The 9183-nt window shown below is 40.0% G+C and overlaps 1 long non-coding RNA gene across 1 annotated transcript in view; it reads left to right on the top strand.

Annotated features, from left to right (window-relative positions):
- Positions 1-8544, top strand: part of LOC122540676 — a 9274-nt gene extending 730 nt beyond the window's left edge. Inside the window, exons 2-3 of the long non-coding RNA XR_006309377.1 lie at positions 515-789; positions 7878-8544. This is a non-coding gene — a long non-coding RNA (uncharacterized LOC122540676). The remainder of the gene's footprint in view (positions 1-514; positions 790-7877) is intronic.
- The last annotated feature ends 639 nt before the right edge of the window (positions 8545-9183 follow it).

Here is a 9183-nt window from a genome sequence, read left to right as displayed (position 1 = left end):
CACATACACACGGACACACATACACACAGACATGCACACAGACACCCACACACACCCTTACAGACACATACACTCCCACACTCACACATGTACCCCCTCACAGACTTAAGATGCTCTGCACTCACCACTCACTACATACACACATACATTTTCTCACACTCTCAACCCCCAACCCAGACACACACACACACAGACAAAGACCCACATGCACACATATATTTTGTGGGGTGAATTTGTTCTTGCAGGGTTACATTGTACTTTGCTCAAAAACTGCATGCATTCATGTAAAACTCCGTTATCTCACTTTTTAGATTAGAATCAATCTAAACATCATGGCATAGACAGAGAGCACAGGGGGCCAACACCTTCAACATATTGTCTAACTATCACCCATTGTTAACAGCTAACCCGAGAATGCAACTTTTTTAAAAAAAAGGTTTTGTGATTTACACTTACTAATGTTCTCAGAGAGATCATGGCCCGCAGTGTTAACTCTGTTTTTCTCTCTCCACAGATACTGCCAGACCTACTGAGTTCTCCAACATTTCCTGCTTTGATTATTTACATTTCTGGCACTGTTTTGCTATTTTATCAGCAGATGTTGTGCATATTGCCTTGGAGTCCCACAGAAGTCCTTAGACCTTGGTGTTCATAGTTTAATGATGCTCCTCTGCAATTCTGGTGGAAATCTGGACAGCTCAGTGAGAAGTTTCAGAAGAAATGGTTGAATGGGAACATGGCAGTAAATCTCCTTTTCATCTCTACTACTGGGCCCTTTCAACTGATAGGGTAAGGGAATTATATAGTTTTTACTGATTGAACAAAGGGGAATATAAGGCTCACATGTCGTGTTGTGGTTTAGATGGTTGTGCTGCATTTATTAGAACAAGCATAATACATGCCCATACAAGTGGACAGAGGTGATTGTGTTTTTGCGTGCTTGTGAGATATATAGCAACTGAAGCAAATCACACCAGAAACAACTAACATCGGTATACGGGCAAAAGGGCTCTTGGGGAAATGGAGGCTAGATCTTGTCCACATGGGTGCAGGCATACCTGGCATGGAGAGTATGAGGGATGATGGATGGAAGAATGCTTTTTGATTTACTGTTTTCCTCATAGGTTTAACAAAGTGCTGGTGTTGCCCCGTTTCCCCTCTCCCACCTCCTCCCCCCTCCCCACCTGGTCCTGGCAGGCTTCGAAATGGGGTTAGTCCGCCATGACTTCCATTTTCGCACACCATGCACAAAAGTACAAATTTATGGGGCACTTTTTTCCAAAATGGCGTTCCAATGGAGCTGGGAATCGTGCTGATTCTGTTTTCCCAACATTTAGGCCTCAGCATTTAGGCAATCAAAAAAAATGACTTGCTGAATCAGCTGTAAGTTTTATTAAGACCTGCAAATGTGATTTCATACAGCAATTTGATGTAAAAAGCAACTTTGCGAATTTTACACCAGTGGAGTCAACAGTCTTTAATCGATTAAATGTGTTGATCTCCAGAATAAAACAAAAGGCCTAAGAAGTCCATTTTCTTTGAGTGACAAGAATGAAACTTTAAAAAGGCTAATTTATCTTGACTCCTGTATGAGATGTGACATCAGGTTCCATCACTAAGTAACACACATAAGAAGATTTCTTACTCCAATAACTTATTATACTGATTAGTAAGAATTCAACAGGCGTCTCCACTGAAGGTTAACTCACTCTGAGGATAAAAACTGGTAGGTATTGGAGAATGTATTTAATTCCCAGTAGAGTAGTACATAAAACACCCAAGAGGTTGATTCACAGTAAATGGCACACTAACTGAAGAGAGAAAAATAACTCATTTACCTTCTTGTTTCTCATCACTGAGATTGTATTCCCAGACATGTTTGAAATATTGGGAACTACTGAACGCAGGCTGAAGGTTCATGCTCCTGAGGGATAATATCCTTCATTCAAATGCGAATACAACAAGAATTGAGTATAAAGCTTTAATTGAGTAACATTTAAAAGGCTCAGTAAGTCATTGTGTTTATATCATGTAGAAATTTTTACAAGTTGCCAGCATTTCTTTTTCCCAATTAAATAGGGGGCATTTTAAATAGATTGTTTACTTAACCTTTAGGTGATTGAAATAGTAGGCTATTCATTTGTTGAAAATGGAACTGAATTCTAATTATAAACATGGACTGAAAGGCTGTTTACTGTTTAGTCGGTCTTTATTTACACCCATGTGGACAATGATACTGGCTTAAGTTATCTGAACAGACACACCAACCACTCAACTTTCTGAAACCTAGCTTTCTTTTATCGAAAATAATGATATTCAGGCTTCTTTCTGGTTTGAGAAGTTTTTTTTTAAATAGAACAGTTTTTAATAGAACAGTTGAAGAAGCAAGACAGGCTCTACATATCCATGAACACTCGATTAAAAAAAATTAAGCTTTCAAAATCAAAGGAGTGTCTTCTTTTATCTGAGTGCCAAATTTGTGAGAAAACCCATCAAGATAAAACTCATGCATTTCAGGCTCTTTTCAATATGTCAGTTGTTTATTTGGCATTGGATGTATTCTGAATCAGATCGGCTTTTCTGTTGCTCAGCTACTTTTTCACTGAAGACTTTGGAAGCTGTCTGTTGCATGGTGTTGAATTTCTCAAAATAAGAAGCAAGAGTTTTCAAGTGCCATCTACCACAATGAAGGAATAGTGAGAAAAAAACTGGAGAACTGACATCTACATAGAACATCTACATACAACTCTCCAACAGTTCTCCCCTGGACCATGGGACTTCATCTCCCAGACTGTCACTGACTTCATCAGCAGGGAGATCTTTGTCCCATGGCCTCCACCTTATGTTTTCCCAATCTCAAACAGTCTAATTCTATCCTCTTTTTCAAGGTTCACAAACAAGATTACCCCAGTAAACCTTTTATTTCAGCCAGTCCTCGTTCACCAAATTAATTGCTTCCTATCTTGCCTCCAATTTCTTTCCTTGCCTTGTCCAATTTCCTATCTACATCTGTGATTCTTGCCCATGCCTCATCTCCACTAAGCCCAATGTACAATAGGTTAGCCCACTTCTCAGCATGTGGGAAGAAAATCAGATCATGTATCAACATAAAATCAGTGAGACACAGATTATGTCTGACAACCTCACAACAGCTTTTGATCAATGTTTCATCTCAAGATCAAATGGGACACTGACAAGATCATGCTTCAATAGCAGATACCAAATCTCAGGACAGTCTGCAGATAGGCCCACTAAAACTTACATGTATTATGTGAATCAAACAGTTATGGAAACTCACAATAAGAGCTCATATGCGACAGCATTGTCATTGGTCACTTAAAAAAAAAATTCAGTCACTGAACATTTTCAGTTAAAAATGTAATTATTTAATGAGAAACCAATACAGCAATGGATACATAGTCTGGAAAATAGATTATGAAGTATATGGCAGCAGTTCCATTAAATACTGAACATTTTACAAAGAGTGTTGATTATTTAAAGGACAATGGAGCATTCGGCCAGAGAAGACAGATATTTCATGTGAAAAATATTCTGCATGTTCCAACTTCAGTGTGAAATACTAAACAATCTAGTGCCACACCAACTTCACACAGGTATGGTTCCAAACATCGCACAAAACTGTCCAGCCTGACACGAACAATTTTTAAATGCAGGAAAGAAAGTTACTTCTTCAAGAAGATCTTTAGTCTAAAGAACACCTAAAACAACAAACGAAACCATTTCCAAGCAGGCATGTATGTAAGTGCCTGGAAGTAGGACAATACTGCAATGGAACACATTCTTTATTTGAGAAACATTTACATATAGACAAGCAATATCACTTTTCTTTGGGAGGGAGAGTACCTCCAAAAGGAGATGAGAAGTTGAGGCATTTTGTCTTGCATTCGCCAGAAACAGGACAGCAGGAACAGACTTGAAATAGGAAATGCCATTTTGTACAGCTAAAAAAAAGCAAATGGTGACTGGCTGTTAAGTGACATGGAGATGCAATAAATAAAGTTAAGTAAACGAAAGAATGGTGGATGCTGAAGATCTGAACAAAAACAGAAATTACTGGAGAAACTCAGCAGGGCTGCCAGCATCCTTGGGCAGAAAGCCAAGTTAACATTTCAGGTTCAGTGACTCTCAGTGAGAGTTAACTCTGTTTTCTTCCTACAGATGCTGCCAGATCTGTTGAGTTTTACCAGCAGCAAAAACAGTTAGCTGTCAATCTTAATTTTCAGCCAAGTAGCAAGATTCTGATTCGGCACCACCATGGGAACACAGCAGGATTTGGCTATCTCTGTGGCTGCTTTCTTCAAAAATGTTGCAACATATGGACACAATCCTTTCGCCTGCATTAAACAGGGTGATAAGTATTTATTTATATAGTGTCTGGATTTGAGCTACAGTGAGGAGCTGAATAGACTGGGGCTGTTTTCCCTGGAGCATCAGAGGCTGAGGGGTGACCTTATAGAGTTTTACAAAACCATGAGGGACATAGATAGGGTAAATAGACAAGGTCTTTTCCCTGGGGTGAGAGAGTCCAGAACTAGAGGGGATAGGTTTAGGTTAAGAGGAGAAAAATTCTAAGGAACCTAAGGGGCAACTTTTTCATGCAGAGAGTGAGGTCTGTATGGAATGAGCTGCCAGAGGAAGTGGTGGAGGCTGGTACAATTTCAGCATTTAAAAAGCATCTGGATGGATATATAAATAGGAGGGGTTTGGGGGGAAATGGGCCAAGTGCTGGCAAATGGGACTAGCTTGGGTTGGGATATCTGGTCAGCATGGACGAGTTGGACTGAAGGGTCTGTTTCCTGCTGTACATCTCTATTACTCTATGTGTAAATGCATCACGCTGTGGTGCCAACTGAATCTTAAATTGATTTCCGGTGTAATTCTTATCAAAATCCGGGTTATTTAACAAATGATGTCCAATAGCAGAATCACATCTAACAGTGCTTACACTTTTCTGTAGCTTGGAAGCACAGCTTGATTGAGCAAGAGTGGAATGCTGCCAGCTTTGAATGGTCAAGGTGACATGTTGTCTTCTACAGTCATCCTGCCAGTGAGACATATGGCCTGTGTACCTAGCACCACTCCAACATTGAAACTCACATATCACATCGTTTATTTGTGTGGGAGGCAAAGTGCCAGTTTTATTGTTATCCTCTTAGTGGAGAAAACTATTGGTGGATTTACTGCTTAGTAGCAGCATTAGACAGCTAACTTCACCTGGGGTTCAAATTTTAGGGATAGCTTTACCTTCCAGGCTAATCCAAAGTAGACAGGGCCCTGCCCAGGATTAAACCTTGTGGATATAGGCCCTTTCCTGAGTTTTTGTGATATATGAATAATAATTTGATAAAGGTATCTGTTATCACACAGCGTGATTTTGATATGTTTTACCTCAGTTTGAAGCTTACACAGTAGGCTGATGGCTATGGCCATATTCACAAGGTTGCCAATAAGATTAATCTTTTAATTGGTGGGACCTTAGGAATCCTAAGGTGTACATTGACTGGTGAATGTAGGCCTTTGGTAAATAGTAGTTAAGGACTCATTTTCAAATTTCTCAACTAATACATCCTGGAAAGGGAGTCATTTGATTTCTCTATTTCAAAGTTAAGGCTTCGACAGCCATGTGACAAATTGATTTTTATGTCCTCGTTGTCTACAGGAGTAGTGCCAGAAGACTGGAGGCTAGCAAATGTGGTTCCCTTGTTCAAGAAGGGGAGTAGGGATAACTATAGGCCGGTGAGTCTCACTTCTGTTGTGGGCAAAGTCTTAGAGAGAATTGTAAGGGATAGGATTTATGAACATCTGGATAGGAATAACGTGATCAAGGATAGTCAGCATGGTTTTGTGAAGGGCAGGTCGTGCCTCACAAACCTTACTGAATTCTTTGAGAAGGTGACTAAGGAGATGGACGAGGGGAAAGCGATAGATGTGGTGTATATGGATTTTAGTAAGGCGTTTGATAAGGTTCCCCATGGTAGACTACTGCAAAAAACACGGAGGTATGGCATTGAGGGTGAGTTGGAGGTTTGAATTAGGAATGGCGTTCAATGTGGGTAAGTGTGAGGTGATTCACTTGGTATGAGTAACAAAGAGATGGGGTACTGGGCTAATGGTCGGGTACTTGGTAGTGTGGATGAGCAGAGGGATCTTGGTGTCCATGTACACAAATTTTTGAAAGTTGCCACCCAGGTAAATAGTGCGGTGAGGAAGGCATATGGCGTACTGGCTTTTATTGGTAGAGGAATTGGGTTCCGGAGTCCTGTGGTCATGTTGCAGTTGTATAAGACTCTGGTGCGGCCACATCTGGGGTATTGTGTGCAATTTTGGTCGCCATACTATAGGTAGGATGTGGAGGCACTGGAATGGGTGCAGAGGAGGTTTACCAGGATGTTGCCTTGTATGGTAGGAAGATCGTATGAGGAAAGGCTGAGGCACTTGGGGTTGTTTTCATTGGAGAAAAGAAGGTTTGGGGGTGACTTGATAGAGGTGTGCAAGATGATTAGGGGTTTAGATAGGGTTGACCATGAGAACCTTTTTCCACGTATAGAGTTAGCTATTACGAGGGGGCATAGCTTTAAATTAAGGGGTGGTAGGTATAGGACAGATGTTAGGGTAGGTTCTTTACTCAGTGAGTCGTGAGTTCATGGAATGCCCTGCCAGTAGCAGTGGTGGACTCTCCCTCATTATGGGCATTTAAGCGGGCATTGGATAGGCATATGGAGGATAGTGGGCTAGTGTAGGTTAGGTGGGCTTGGATCGGCGCAACATCGAGGGCCAAAGGGCCTGTACTGCGCTGTATTCTTCTATGTTCTATGTTCTATGTTCATGTCATGCAGAGTCAGTCAAAGACAGAAAATGATGTTAAGAGAAGTTATTTTTATGTGCTTTCGGTAAACATAGGAACATAGAAAATAGGAGCAAGAGTGAACTATCTGGCTCTTCAAAACTGCTCTGACATTTCTTATGATCATGGCTGTTCATTTGGCTCAGTACGCTTTCTCCCAATACCCTTTGAACCCTTTAGCTCTCAGAACAATTTCTGATTCCTTCCTGAAGATGTTATGTTTTGGTCTCAACCATTTTGTTAAGACAAAGTATTCCATCAGTTTACCACTCTGAGTGAAGAATTTTCACCTCATCTTAGTCTCAATTGGCCTATCCTATATCCTGAAACTGTGAAGCCTGTTCTGGACTCCCCAATCATTGGAAACATCCTTCCTGCATTTATCCAGTCTTGATCTGTTAGAAGTTTGTACATTTCTATGATCAATGCAGGATCCTTCAGCAATATTACTTGTTCAGGCTGTGTGGTCAGGTTACTGGATCAATCAAATCTCTGATCTCAGAGAAGCCAACAGTAAACAAGGAAAGCTCACTACATTTACCTCAGATGTTTCAATACCTGGCTATAGACTTTTCTTACCCACTTATTGCCATAGATTAGTCAAGTCAGAGAATTGGAGGTGTGGGAAAGATCAGGACAAAATTTCAGATGCTGGATAAAGGAGGGAAGTAATAAACTCATCTGTGATTTTATAAAAATGTGAAAGCTTATGATGAGGGAGGAAGCTTGAAAGTAGGTGTTTAAAGGGGAATTGGGACTTTGGAGTAACCTTATGTTTAGAATGTAGGTAACACTCTCTTAACAATATGACAATAAACTCTGAAACTAGTATCTGGAACAAACTTTCAGATGTAGCTCTAAAATTACACAATAAAGGAATTATCAGGGTAGGCAGGGAAATGGAGATAAAGCAAAATTAGATTAAAGCCATACTTAGTTTGAAAGGCAGAATTGGCTCAAAGGCTGCGAGGTCTGTAGCCTACTCCTAATTTATTGTTTGTCTTTATTACAGATTTTGAACATCCACTGTACTTTGCTTCTGAATGATGAGAGGATGATTTATTCAAGTGAACTTGAATTCAACTTTGCCTTTTTTTGCTAGGTGAACTGCTTGAGGAATATGTCCATTTTAATGGGTTTATGTTTATGCCAGTGATTAATAACTGTAACAATGGCTCTCCTATTTATAAAATAAACATCATATGCATTGCCTTGTTAACACTGCTTCACATGATCCCAGGACATGAAAAAAAATTAAAATCACAAAATCTTAGAGTAGAGATGATGCCACATGGTTCATTAAAATTGTCCCAGTTAGTTAAAGGAGTGATTGAATTTATTTTCCATTCTTTCCTCATTGTCCTTCAATTCTTTTTCAAGTATACATCCATTTTCATTTTAAAGTTATTCTTGAATCTATTTCCAGTTCCACTGTCAGGCAGTACATCCAGATCAGAACAACATTCTGTGTAAAATAATTTTCATTATCTCTTTCTCAGATCTCTTGCCACTTACCTTGAATCCCTAACTTTTTGTTATTGGTCCTCTTGCCAATGGAATCAGTTTACCCATATCTACTCTATCAACACCATCATAGTTTCCAAAAGCCCGCACTAAATCTTCCCTCAATCTTCTCTGTTATAAGGAGAATAATCCCAGTTACTCAAGCAAGTTACTGAACGGCAAATCTCCTATGTGCTTTCTCCCAGTTCTTGAAATTCTCTCTCGAGTACAGTACCTGAAATGGGACACATATTCTAACTAAGATATAACTAGTTTATGCAATGAGTGGTTTACATCAGAAATGTTCTTCCTTAATGTGTGGTGGAGCAAGATTCATCATTGCATTCCAGAGGAATTGGAGTTTGGTTTGAAAACAAATGGAAATGAATGTACTGGGTGCACAGGAGCTCCATTTTGAAGTATGCAAAGTGTGTCAATTCTCTATTTATGCACATTGAAGCTTTCAATTTAAATGCTCTTGAGATGCAGTGGTAGTGCCCCTAATGTTTTGCTGTATGTCTGGGTTCAAGTCTCAATTAGGCCAGAAATGTCTCCCAACTTGTCTGAACAGATTGATTCAAAGTATCTGCAAATTGAGTCGGATCAGTCCATGCCATTTGTATGTTTTACTGGTTTGCCTTCTCAGATCATACCCTCACTGTGCACCATCATTCCTGGTGCTGGGCCTCAGTTCATTAACAATAGCAGCCACTGCAGCCATCAGGCACTACCTGCAAGAACTGGAGAGCTGTCAGCCTCTGACTAGCCAGCAGCTCTTGTGGCAAGATGTATTTTTATTTGTTGATGTCATTGGC

Source organism: Chiloscyllium plagiosum, chromosome 35 (assembly GCF_004010195.1).
Source record: "Chiloscyllium plagiosum isolate BGI_BamShark_2017 chromosome 35, ASM401019v2, whole genome shotgun sequence".
Classification (NCBI taxonomy): domain Eukaryota; kingdom Metazoa; phylum Chordata; class Chondrichthyes; order Orectolobiformes; family Hemiscylliidae; genus Chiloscyllium; species Chiloscyllium plagiosum.
This window is presented reverse-complemented; position numbering and strand designations above follow the sequence as displayed.